The sequence below is a fragment of the Dipodomys ordii genome, unplaced genomic scaffold (genome assembly GCF_000151885.1).
Source record: "Dipodomys ordii isolate 6190 unplaced genomic scaffold, Dord_2.0 Scaffold59, whole genome shotgun sequence".
Lineage (NCBI taxonomy): Eukaryota > Metazoa > Chordata > Mammalia > Rodentia > Heteromyidae > Dipodomys > Dipodomys ordii.
Window position 1 is genome coordinate 5,552,411 of NW_012267275.1, and position 12,435 is coordinate 5,564,845.

General features: G+C 40.1%; 1 protein-coding gene across 5 annotated transcripts in view; it reads right to left on the reverse strand.

Moving 5' to 3' along the window:
- Positions 1–12,435, reverse strand: part of Chd1 (chromodomain helicase DNA binding protein 1) — a 118,140-nt gene that overhangs the window by 105,188 nt on the left and 517 nt on the right. The window lies entirely within an intron of this gene.

Genomic DNA, 12,435 nt, shown 5'->3' on the forward strand with positions numbered 1-12,435 from the left:
GTCTCCACCTCCCTCATAGCTGAGATAACAAACACCATCCACTTCCTGGTTTAATTTTTTGGTGTTGTTGTTGATCCGTTGCTGGGGCCTGGACACCGCCTGAGCTCCCCCTGTCAGCTTTTTTTTTTCCCCTTAAAGCTGTCGTTCAACCCCTTGACCCAGAGCTCCACTTCCCTGGGTTTAATTTTAGAACTTTCTAGCCTATCACTGTGGCATATGTATATACCTGTAACCATACCTACTCATGAGGCTTAGAGGTGGTGGTGGTGGGCTGAGCAAAGGAAATAATAAAACTAAAAAGGCCTTAATAGAAAAAGAACTGAAACCAAAACAACAGCCGAAAGGATGGCTCCAGTGTTAGGGCACTCAGTCTAGGTTCAAATCCAAGTACCACCACCAGAAAGATAACCTTAGTCAATCTATTTGTTGTAATGTGCAGAAATAATCATTTTGCTATATAAGAAACTTTTATCCGAAGCCTTCTAAAAACTCTCAAAGTATAACTGTGAATGTGTTTATCCAAGGAATGCTCAGCTTTGGGAAGTTGGGAAAAGTACAGGAGACCCATATAAGAGACCTATCTACAGTCATTGAATAGTGAAAGTAAATGTAATATCATCCTTTCTATGCTCAACTTCCTTAGCTCTCTCTCCCTCCCCTTTTCCTTCCCCCATCCCCTCTTCCCTCTCCTCTCCCTCCCACTAAAGCTAATAGCATTAACGCTGTGAAGAAAGCAAGATTGGTTTTTTTTAATCACTGCTTTTCTGAAGTCTCTAAGTATTATGAATTAAGTGCTAATTTAAGCTTTGTTAATATTAAACCTTAATTATGGGAACCTCTAATTTGTGCCTGTAGGTTTTTCTTTTGTTGTTAGAGTAATAAATAAAAACTAAAAGCTAAAAAAAAAAAGCTGCAGGAAAACTAACCTTGACTGATAAGTTATAGTCACAAGCATTCAGATAATAAAATCTTCATTTATATCCATACTACATTTGTCATTGTCTTACAAAAGTAATTACAGTGTTTTTACATGTGCTCTGAAAGCTCCAACCTTTTTAAGTTAATTGTGCTCATAGTAGTGTGTGTGTATATATATAATAAGAGCCCTAGCAACTTTTTTTGCGGAAGCATGTCTTGCCAAACTAATCTTGGAGACATATTTCAAGTAAAGTCAAAATACTCTATAACTGAAGAATTTTAGAATGACCTAAAAATTGGGGGGAAAAAAATGTAAGTCAGCTCTTAAAATGTCAATGGGTAATGCGGGAAATATTTTTGGAAATTTATTATCTGCATAATTAAATTTTCACATTCACACTGAGTAGATGTTTTTTAGCTCTTGCTGATACCATAAAAATAATAGCTAAGCCTGGCACTGGTGGCTCACACCTGTAATCTTAGCTTCTTAGGAGGCAGAGATCTGAGGATCACAGTTCAAAGCCAATCCAGGCAGGAAAGTCCATGAGACTCTTATCTCCAGTAAACCATCAGAAAACCGGAAGTGGCGCTGTGGCTCAAGTAGTAGAGTGCTAGCTTTGAACTGAAGAGCATAGCACCCAGGCCCTGAGTTCAAGCCCCATGACCAAAACCGCTAAATGATAATATGGATATTAAATAGTAAAAGCCACAGACAAATTTGTATCAATCATGAGATTCTTACTATGATTTCATTTCCCATTTGAAAAAAATATATTCTTTGAGAACAGTATTTATAGACTATCAAAAGATTTTGTGGGTCTTTAGTTTTGATACATTCTACTTACAATAATTCCCAGTGAGTATCTGTGGTGGTTAATCATGGTTTTCAACTTAATTGCATGGAGAGACACATAGAAGAACATTAGTAAAGCTTTCCTCTGTTCATCTAAGAGATCATTTCCAGAGATAGATAATGAGGGCCCTGACCTAATCAATGATTTAATCTTTTTATGGATTCAAGGATTCAAAATTTGAGTTTATTGGGAGGCAATGATCTGTGGGGGTTGGGGCTCTGTGAGGAAGTGGGTTGCTGAGGGTTTGCCTTTGGTGCGTATTAACTCAGCCTGAGCCCCTTCCTGTTACTTCTGAGTAGCTCTGCTCTTCCACACTCTTCTTCCATGATAAACTACCTCACTACATGCTCGAAAGCAATGAAGCCCACTGATAATACATGGACTATAACCTCTCAAACCTTCAGCTAGAACAAATTATTCTTTGAATTTATTATTTTTTAGGTATTTGGTTACAGGAATATAAATCTAACATAGTATTCTTAGGCGGAGATGTGCTGACAAACACTCTTCCAGAATAGTGAAACATGTAACTTAACAGAGAATGGTAAGTCTCTCCTGCTAATCTTTTAAGTGCCAAGATAAAATTTAAGTCCCATAATTATGTTATTTTGCCCCAGAAGATGTATATACAAGTAGCCACTAAGAATTAAAATATAGTCCCTAGACTGAGCACTGGGGGTTCATGCCTATAATCCTGTCTCCATGTGAAGCCTCCCAAGGCAGCAATAATACACATTCAGTAGAAACCACAAATTTTAAATTTTGATCTTTTTACTGGACTAAGGGTATATGCAGTAAAAATGCTCTTGTGATATCAGCTCAGTAGTGGACATGATCTGTATGTAGCTCCCAGTCACATGATGTTGAGGCAAACAACCCATACTGTAGCATATCATGTGGCTAAACTATGATGTTCAGTGGGTTAGGTTTGTTTACTTTACCTTTGACTTAGAACACATTCAAATTTATCATGGGTTTGTAGAATGGGATTCCATTTTAAGCCACAATCTGTAGCATACAATCTTAACCTATAGTATCATGCTGCAGGTTGCCAAACAGGAAGATTTCTCCAAAGTCCTTTGACAGAACTTACGAAATTTTCATAGTTAAGGTTCACCATACATTCTATGGTCAATGATTATTGTCTGCAGGTTGAAGTAGACAGCAGAAGGAATCACTCCTCAAATTATTTTCACAACTACTTTATTACCTGACACTCTTCTTCCTCCCTCTTTGATACGTAGAATTTGCGGGTCCTAGGGTAGCATTTGAAAAAAATCTCAGCTTGTTCTGATATGCATCACAGCACATTCCCCCAATACAGGGACTTGAACTCAGGGCCAGGCTGCTGTCCTTAGCTTTTTCACTTAAGGCTAGCTATTCAGAAGGCTGAGATCTGAAAATCTTAGTTTGAAGCCATCCTGAGGAAGAAAAGTCCATGAGACTCATCTCCAATTAACAAGCAAAAATTTAGAAGTTGCTGGGTGTCAGTGGCTCACAGCTGTAATCCTAGCTACTCAGGCTGAGATCTGAGGATTTCAGTTCAAAGCCAGCCTGGGCAGGAAAGTACATGAGACTCCTCTCCAATAAACCACCAGAAAATTGGAAGTGGCACTGTGGCTCAAGTGGTAGAGTGCCCGCCTTGAGCTGAAGAGCTGAGGGACAGCGCCCAGGCCCAGAGTTCAAGCCCATGACCAAAAAAAAAAAAAAAAGCTAGAAGTGAAGCTATGGCTTAGTGTTAAAACACCAGTCGAGTGAAAAATCTAAGGGACAGCACCCAGATCCTGAGGTCAAATCCCAGTACTGGCAACACATATACACACACACACAATCATATACCACATGTGTAACCAATTTAAGACATTTGATCACCCACACTGATGGTTCACTGACCTCACAGAGGCAAGAGGTTCACTGGACTGGTAATGACAGGGCTTCTCTACCATTGTGCACAGACTGTCCCAGGTCTTGGTTTTTTCCCTGTTCCATCTTGCTGGTGTCCCCATGTCCCCCTACCCTCTCACGTATTTCAATATGAGCCACAGATTAGGTAATCAACATAAAAAGAAAAAAATCATTTCAGACCAAGCAGAAAAGCTATAGATACATGGGAAAAAACATGGTTTTCTTTGCCATCAAAAAGCTCGTAGGGAGAAATGTTATAGGGTAGAAACAAGAGAAATAAGGAAGACCTAAGATGTGAGGGCTTTTGTGTCACTTGGAGGGAGTTTGAATTTGTGTGTTAAAACAATGGGGACTAATAGTGGTTTGGGTGAAAGCATAGGATGAAAATGTCAGTTTCATGTTGAATAAGAATTTCCCTGTACTACCCTCCATCCCACTGCCCCACAAATTCTAGGAGGAGGAGAGGAGAATCAACTAGGCCCATCTGTCTTAATCCATTTGGATTTATGCTATAATATTAAATTTGGTCTTTGCCTTTGGTTTCTTTCACAGAGCTAAAACCCTGGGAATCTTATGCCTATAAGGACCCTCCTATTATTTAGAATGAATCCTTGTGTTTGTCTGGTTTTTGTTACTATAACAAAATACTAGAGGTGGGTGTGGGGATACAAAATAGTGACCCAGTTGCCTTAATTCAGAACATTCCTAGGTTGGTCCAGGAAGCTCAAGTGGTAGCATTCCTGCTAACCAAAAACAAGGCTCTGAGTTCCATCCCCAGTATTACCAAAACGGAAAAAAAAAAAAAAATATGAGGCTTCAAGTTTTGACTCATCTCTACTTCCCAGTGTAGTGTTTTAAAAGATGTAACATACTTCCCCTAAGTTTTTTGTTTGTTTTAGGCACTCACAAATACCAGGTTTGGTTCTGGGTAGAAAGGATATAATAGTCACTGACTGTCCTTATGGAGCTTGCTGGTAAAGTGCTTCTGTTTAAGTTAAAATTATGGAAAGAGGATGCTAAACCACAATATGTATACATATCTACCTACCTGGCCCAATCAGTTAAAGAGAAAACTGTTCGTCCTTAGTTAACTACCAGCATCCCCTCCCATGCTTGCCTGAAGACTCTGCTAGTAATATTTACTTTCCCCTCTTCAAAGATGTCTTAAGGTCAAATAAAAAATACTACCTTCCTTGCTCAGACAGCTACAAATCTATATGAAAGCCCAATAATTAGTACACTTATTAAGATGATATTTTATAATACTATGCTGATGCTTTTTTGCAGCCTTCCTCCCCAAAGGCTTAAAAATATCTTACAAAAGGAGACTGTGGATTACTACTTAAAAGAAGCTACACCAAAAAGGACACTGATTAGCTGAGACTCAAAAGCTGACTTTCTTGACCTCTCTAGGAAGAGAATTGTCTTGCAAACTTCAAGAGTGAAAAGGTTTTCCCAAACTCCTTTTGCTTGTGTTTAGCATATCAAAAGCTAGGCCTGCTAACAACCCGAGCTTTCAAACCACCACCAACCACAATAGGAAACGTGTTGTATTTGATGGAGTTCACATGCACATACATTTGCTATAAGCATGTGGTTGCTGGAACAAACGTTTCACACTCAAGAATCCTTCTATTCCTTGCAAGGCATTTTGAAAATATATCCACTATTATTTCATTTTATAAATATTCAGAGCATAATGAGCTGTGAGTGGATTAAACAAACAAAAACAATAGCCAAGGGGTTTTCAAAGAGAAGTATCAATGAGATGGCCAAAGAAAAAAGGTTAATTTTGTTTCTGCAGGAAAGGAAGGACATTGAGAGGTGGGGGAGGGTTGGAGCAGGGGAGCCTGGGAGAATAGTTTAGAAAGATAAATGTCAGATTTCCATTGTTGAGTTAGAATTGAACACAAACAAAATATATTGAAAAATTAGTTTTATAATGTCTGTTTTAAACAGCTCTACAATTGAAGTCATAGACTCTGGGGGAAAGTGGCATAGGAGTATCATGAAATTGAGACTGGCCTCAATCTCAAAACCAACAAAAAATATATAATTGTGTGTGTGAGATAGAGACTGAGAAAGCAAACCTACTATAAAAATAGAAGCAGAGCTAGAGGGAAAGGAGATGCTGAATGTCTGTGTTATGATGATGATAAGCATAAGGTGACCCACAATCACAGTTACAATTTGACCAAAGAGGCTGTAACTGACCCTATGAAGGCAGTCAGTGAAGTTCTTCTTTTAATGATGGTATAATAATGAGAGAGCAGGAAGGAAAGGGAAGGGAAAGGGAAAGGAAAATAAATGGAAAGAAAAAGAAAAGGGATAATCGATATCCAGTGGTAGAGTAAACTGTATATAGCATTGTTAGTGTCACCTTGATAAAGACTAGGGAACAATTAACCTATATATATATATATATATATATATATATATATATAGGGGGGAGGGGGCAGCAGGAGGAAAGTTGTGAAAGATGAGAACATGAAAATGATCATGTGGAATAGTCAAAAAAAAAGCACAAATTTGCATATTATGAAAGCACTTAATGGCCCAGATATGTTATAATTACCTGGCAAGTTGTATTCATGTAGATAATAGAAGTTTGTATCTTTACACTACCTCACTTGTCTGTCCCACCCACACCTTGGAGGCAGTTACTAGATTTAGGCTGAAGTTATGTTAAATTTACATTTTTTCTTTCCTTGTTTCTCAAAATGCAGAGGAACTCATAAGAAAGATGATGTAGAAAATCAAAGACTGCCAAAAGCTAGTAACTCAGACCTGTAATCCTAGCTATTCAGGAGGCTGAGATCTGAGGATCATGCTTAAAGCCAGCCCTGGTAGGAAAGTCCTTGAGACTCTTATCTCCAATAAACCACTCAGGAAATGGGAAGTGGCACTGTAGCTCTAGTGTAGAGCACTAGCCTTGAGTTCAAGAGCTGATGGACAGTGCCCAGGTCCAGAGTTCAAACCCCATGACTGACAAAATAAAAAGCAAAGCAAAACAAAACAAACACCAAAAACCAGAAATGGAGATTGACTCATAATGCTAGAGTGCTACTAGCCTTGAGCAAAAAATGCTCAGGGATAGCACCCAGGCCCTGAGTTCCTGAGTTCAAAGCTGGGGAGAGAGAGAGAGAGAGAGAGAAATTAAAAGACATGATTTTCATTGTACATTTGAGTACAGGAGTAAGTGTGTGGCCTCATTTGTATGTGTTTAACATACAGTTCTGCTTTACCTAACTACAAAGTATTACAAATGAGTGTGGTGTGTGTGTGTGTGTGTGTGTGTGTGTGTGAATGGTACAATGAATCCTAATGTTCTTATTGCAGAGCCTCAATAATCACTGCTTTAGCAGTCTTATTTAATCTATATTCTCACCACTTTGTTTTATTTGGTTTTCCTTCATGGTATTATAAAGTAAATTCTAAATATTGGGGCATGTATCTCTCCATACTATATCTTTTAGTTATTTTGTTTAATGCCTATAGGTCAAAGAAGGCAGGGATTTTTATCTGCTCTATTCCTAGAAAGCATTTTCAGAAGGACCCGACACAAAATATATGCTCAGAATACACTCTCAGTTAATAAACATGGAACCCAAAAAGTGACATTTTTAATTTCTTGCTAAGTAGGCTTCTATAAAGTAAAGAGAACAACCAACAGAGTTAAAAAGACAACCTCTAGGGGCTGGGAAGGTGGCTCAGTGGTAGAGTGCTTGCCTTGCATGCATGAGGCCCTGGGTTCGATTCCTCAGCACCACATAAACAAAAAGAAGCCGGGAGTGGCGCTGTGGCTCAAGTGGTAGAGTGCTAGCCTTGAGCTGAAGAGCTGAGGGACAGCGCCCAGGCCCAAGGTTCAGGCCCCACAACCGGACCCAAAAAAAATAAAAAAAGACAACCTCTAGAATGGGAGGGCATGATGGAAAACCATATATATGGAAAACTATATTTGGTAAAAGATTAATCTCCAAAATATATTAGTACAAAAATATAACTCAATAACCAAATAATGGATAAACCCATTAAAAAGACTCATTATTTTAACAGACATTTTTTATCCAAAGAAGACATGCAAATGGAAAAAATATGAAAACATGCTCACTATCACAAAAATCACAAGATACATCCTCATATCTGTCACAGTGGTTATTATCAGAAAAACAAAAAGTGTTGGTGAGAATATGAGGAATTTGGAGCCACTGTATGGCTACTGGTGGGACTGTAAAATGCTGCCACTACTGTGGAAAACATATTGGAAACTACTTAAAAAATCTACTAGTTGGTCCAGCAATCCCACTTCTGAATGTACACTCAGAAAATTAGAAATCAAGGCCACTAAGCGATATTAACATTCCTTTGTTTGTTTCAGTGCTCACTCTTTTTTATTTTTTTGTCATGGGGCTTGAACTCTGGGCCTGGGTGCTCTCCCTGTGCTCCTCAGCTCAAGGCTAGTGCTCTACCATTTGAGCCACAGAACCACTTCTGGCTTTTTTTGCTTATGTGGAGCTGAGGAATCGAACCTAGGGCCTCATGCATGCAAGGCAAGCACTCTGCCACTGAGCCACCTTCCCATCCCGCTTCAGTGCTATTAACAATAGGCAGAATATGGAAACAGCCTAAGTGTCCATCATGGATGAATGGGTGAAGAAAACAGTGGTATTTGACAAGTAGATTATGTGCTGGCACCAATGGTTCAAGCCTGTAATACTAGATACTCAGAAGGCTGAGATCTGGGGACCACAATTCAAAGCCAGCCTAGATAAGAAAGTCAGTGAGACTCTTATCTCCAATTATCCACCAGAACCCCAGAAGTGATGCTGCGGCTCAAAGTGGTAGAGTGCTAACCTTGAGGAAAGATTTTGTTGGTGGTGATGGTTGTGGGGCTTGAACTCTTGGCCTGGGCGCTGTCCCTGAGCTCTTCAGTTCAAGGTAAGCATTCCACCACTTGAGCCACAGTACCACTTCCAGTTTTCTTGTGGTTAATTGGAGAAAAGAGTCTTAGGGACTGTCCTGATCAGACTGGCTTTGAACTGTGATCCTCTCAGATCTCAGCCTCCTCAATAGCTAGGATTACAGGTGTGAACCACCAGTGCCCGGCTTAGCTATTATTTTCATATTATCAACAACAGCTAAAAACATTTATTCCTAGCTATTCTGGAGGGTAAGATCTGAGAATGGCCATTTGAAGCCAGCCCCGGCATGAAAGTCTGTGAGACTCATCTCCAATAAACTGCTCAGAAAAACCTGGAAGTGGCACTCTTGCTCAAATGGTAGAGAGCTAGCTTTGAGCACAGAGAGGCTCTGGGACAATGCTCAAGCCCTGAGTTCAAGCCCTAGGACTGCTAAAAATTAACAAAAAATGAATAAATAAATACAGTGAAAACTCAGTTATTGCCCTGACTAGTACCAGGTGTTAGGCCCTGAGTTCAAATGGCCAATACTGTCCAAAAAAAAAAAACGAAGATTAACAACTATTAACAAAGCAAGAAATACTAAAACTAGGAATTCTGGTCACTAAAAGATACAATTAAGGATGGATGTGGTGGGTATATGGCTGTAATCCCACCATTTGGGAGGCTGAGATGGGAGGATCATGAGTTTGAGGCCTGCCTAGACTCTGTCTCAAAAAACAACAAAAGATAATTAAATGAGAGAAAAACACAAGCAATACATAGGAAAAGTCTTTTGCAAAATTATAGTAAAGAAATACTACACACAAATAAAAATAGGGAATTTTATAAGAAACTTTAATAGGGACATAATAAAAGTAGATATCCAACTGATCAATCAATACATGAAAAAATTCTTAACATCATTAGTCAACAGGGAAATAAAAATTCAATCTACAAGAAAGTAATATTACCCAGTGAGAAGAGTGGTTAAAAATATCACAGTGAGGGCTGGGAGGGTGGCTCAGTGGTAGAGCGCTTGACTTGCATGCTTGAGGCCCTGGGTTTGATTCCTCAGCACCACATAAGCAAAAAGAAAAAAGCCGAAAGTGGCGGTGTGGCTCAAGTGGTAGAGCGCTAGCCTTTGGCTGAAGAGCTGAGGAACAGCGCACAGGCTCAGAGTTCAGGCCCCACCACTGGACCCCCCCAAAAAAAAATCACAGTGAGGGTAGATGTGTATTTAAATTCTGAATGTGGTGTCAATCTGCACCTTTAAATTTTTTTTATTTATTTATTTTTTTCTCGGTCTCGTGGGGCTTGAACTCTGGGCTTGGGCACTGTCCCTGAGCTCTTCAGCTCAAGGCAAGGAGGGCTCTACCACGTGAGCCACAGCACCACTTCCAGTTTTCTAGTTGTTTATTAGAGATAAGAATCTCACGGACTTCCTGCCCCCAGCTGGCTTTGGACCTTCCTGCCCCCAGCTGGCTTTGAACTGTGATCCTCAAACCTCAGCCTCCTGAGTAGCTAGGATTACAGGCATGAACCACCAGCACCCAGCTTGCACCTTTATTTTTTAAATAGCATAATTGTTACAACTTTTCTTTTCTTTTTTCAGGTCCTGGGGCCTAAACTCTGGGCCTGGGTGCTGTCCCTCAACTCGTCAGCTCAAGACTAGCACTCTACCACTTGAGCCACAGAGCCACTTCCGGCTTTTTTCTTTTTGCTTATGTGGTTCTGAGGAATCAAACCCAGGGCCTCATGCATATAAGGCAAGCACTCTACCACTGAGCCACCTTCCCAGCCCCTTGTTACAACTTTTCAAATATGACATTGTATCACATAATCAAATGTACACATTCTCAATAAAGAACCATTTTACTTTTAGGACTATACCCACCAAAATATATACATATATAGTATCAAAATTACACTGAGGGCTGGGAGTATAACAAAGTGGTAGCACACTTGTCTTGCATACTTGAATCTCTGAGTTCAGTTCTCAGCATTGATTAGGAAAAAATTAATAAGTAAGGTCATTAATGCCTGTAATCTCTTAGGAAGGGTGAGGCATAAGGAACAAGAGTTTGAGATCAATCTGAGGTACATAGTGAGATACAATCTCAAAAAAACAAGACTACAAACAACAACAACAACAAATCCCCAAGCACACACATGAAAAAAATCCGTGAAATTTTATGATGGTATTTTGTATTGTAATTGCAAATAGGTTGCAAGTCAAATAGAACTAGAATGGATAATGTGATATATATTCATGAAATAGAGAAACATTTGACAGTGAAAATGAATATTACCTATATACATATGTGCATAAATCTCACAGATTGCTTACTGAAAGACAGGTGACATCAAGAGAGTTTGAGATGCTTGATTGCACTAATGAAAAGTTCAAAGATAGGGAACAAATGATTTTCAGAAATGTTAAAGTCATTATATACAGAAGAGATCAAGTAATGATTATAATTATGTTTTGCTGCACTGAGAATCAAACCCAGGATCTCAAATGTATTAAAACTCTACTCACCCTCAGACTTAGTTTTTTTTTTTTTGGGGGGGGGGTCCAGTTGTGGAGCCTGAACTCTGGGCCTGAGTGCTGTCCCTCAGCTCTTCAGCTCAAGGCTAGCACTCTACTACTTGAGCCACAGCACCACTTCTGGCTTTTTTCTTTTTGCTTATGTGGTGCTGAGGAATCGAACCCAGGGACTCAGGCATGCAAGGCAAGCGCTCTACCACTGAGCCACCTTCCCAGCCCCCAGACTTAGGTTTTTTAATGTGTCAGATCAATTAAGAATCTACAACAGGGCTGGGAAGGTGGCTCAGTGGTAGAGCGTTTGCCCTGCATGCCTGAGGCCCTGGGTTCGATTCCTCAGCACCAAAGAAAAAAGCCGGAATGGCGCTGTGGCTCAAGTGATAGAGCGCTAGCCTTGAGCTGAAGAGCTGAGGAACAGCGCCCAGGCCCAGAGTTCAGGCCCCACGACTGGACCCCCCCCCAAAAAAGAATCCACAGCAGCCATGCTGAGCTAAAATTATCAGCATCTAGCTAACTAGAGTGAGTCAATGAAACAGGAAAAAAAAAACATACAATACAAAAGACCCTGAAAAGGAAAAACCATTAAAACATTTTTTTTGGGGGGGGGTCCGGTCGTGGGGCCTGAACTCTGGGCCTGGGCGCTGTCCTTCAGCTCTTCAGCTCAAGGATAGCGCTCTACCACTTGAGCCACAGCGCCACTTCCGGCTTTTTTCTTTTTGCTAAGTAGGCTTCTATAAAGTAAAGAGAACAACCAACAAAGTTAAAAAGACAACCTCTAGGGGCTGGGAAGGTGGCTCAGTGGTAGAGCGCTTGCCTTGCATGCACGAGGCCGTGGGTTCGTATTCCTCAGCACCACATAAGCAAAAAGAAAAACGCCAGAAGTGGTGCCGTGGCTCAAGTAGGACAGTGCCCAGGCCCAGAGTTCAGGCCCCACGACCAGACCCCCCCCAAAAAAAGAAGAATATGTGAAACAATTTTGAGTGACAGAGAAATTGTACTTATTTATTCTGAAAGCCAAACTCTATTCATGATTCATTAATCTATCTCCAATAATAATTTCTAAAAACTGTTTCAAATATTCACAACAAAATATACTTACAAAGCCAACTTCCCAGATGTATTTTTCCTACCATGATAACATTAAACCTATGTTTTATAAAGCATCTTCTATTTCAATTTTTTTTGGGGGGTCCGGGCATGAGCCTGAACTCGGGGCCTGGGCGCTGTCCCTCAGCTCTTCAGCTCAAGGCTAGCACTCTACCACTTGAGCCACAGCACCACTTCTGGCTTTTTTCTTTTTGCTTATGTGGTG